General features: G+C 28.7%; 1 protein-coding gene across 1 annotated transcript in view; it reads right to left on the reverse strand.

Moving 5' to 3' along the window:
* Nucleotides 1-1,441, reverse strand: part of LOC118735193 (zinc finger CCCH-type with G patch domain-containing protein) — a 98,948-nt gene that overhangs the window by 37,027 nt on the left and 60,480 nt on the right. The window lies entirely within an intron of this gene.

Consider the following 1,441-nt stretch of genomic DNA (forward strand, 5'->3'; position numbering starts at 1 on the left):
GTTTATACGGTTTACAATGCATTTATAAGGTTTGATGAATACCCTTAATAACTAGCAACCCCGTGTAAGTTTCCGTGTTTTTTTCTTTTCAATAATGTATTATAGAATAAGGATTGATATTCAATGTAAACGATTAAACAATCCAACCGAGAAGTAATAAATACTTCCATTTGTTTATACAATCTTTTTATAAAAATTAAAAAATTTATTCAAAATAATTATTTGAAAAATTGAAACAAGCAGACCAAAGCGTGTTTAATTGACTATTATCTTGAAAAAAATCAGCAGATACATGCTAAAAATCAGTGAATAATAAATAATTACCGAATTCATAAAAAAAAAGTTAATAACAATAACTCTTGTAAAAATTCGAATTTTACAAAATTGCTCAAATTGTATTTTTTTATGGTTGTAAATCGAATAAAGTGATTTGTGCGAAAAAATCTTGACCATCCAATTTTCGGTGGCCCACTTGAGAGTTTTTCCCTCTCTACTAAATAAATTTACTGTTAAATACTATTAATTTATTTTTATTGTAATTTTTCGTCATGACTTCATTCCCACATAAGCGGTTTTCACTGTATGAAAGCTATGTAAAGTAAAACCGGTTTATCCTGGTTTTCAGGGACATAACAGTTATAAGTTTTATAGCAAAAACGTTGCTCCATAACAGTTATTAGATGAGAAATATTTTGTATTTCGTCGATAAGAGTTATAACCCAACGTTTATTTTTTACGTTGCCTGATAACTGTTATGCAGGAGAAATATTTTTTCCGTTGCCGATAAGAGGTATTTCCCAACGTTTATTTTTTACGTTGCTGGATAAGAGTTATTTTACAACGTTTATTTTTTACGTTGTCTGATAAACGTTGTAAGATTAGGATATTTATGAAAATGGAGATGGAGAATAAGATAAAGATGATGAAATAAAAGTGAGAGAGTGAAATAACTATTATCTGATAACGTAAAAATAAGCGTCGGGCAATAACTGTTATCAAGCAACGTAAAAACTAAACATTGGGCAATAACCGTTATCGAGCAACGTAAAAAATAAACGTTGGGAAAACGTTGAAAACAGCAACGGAAAATATATTTCTCTTCTATTAACTGTTATGAACCAACGTTTTCGTTAAATTTCAGAATTCAGGCAACGTTTTCAATTTGTAAATTCGACATAACAGTTATTTTTTGGTCCCTACTGATTTTTCTTAATTTCCAAATGGTGTTTTTTTAAATTGCAGTTTTTTTTTCCAAATTGCAATTTTTCGAATAACTCGAAAACCGGTTCTGGAAAAAGGCGAAATGACAGTCGAATACGCTGTTTTACATATATGTTTTTAATTAAAAATTCTTTTGAATTTAAATTTTTATATATTTTGTACGAAGAACTCCTTTTGCCATACGATTTGTTTGCTGTTTCGAACTCAAATTAGCGTTCAA

Source organism: Rhagoletis pomonella, unplaced genomic scaffold, assembly GCF_013731165.1.
Source record: "Rhagoletis pomonella isolate Grant_MI unplaced genomic scaffold, Rhpom_1.0 Rhpom_scaffold_00003, whole genome shotgun sequence".
In the NCBI taxonomy this organism is placed as follows: Eukaryota; Metazoa; Arthropoda; class Insecta; order Diptera; family Tephritidae; genus Rhagoletis; species Rhagoletis pomonella.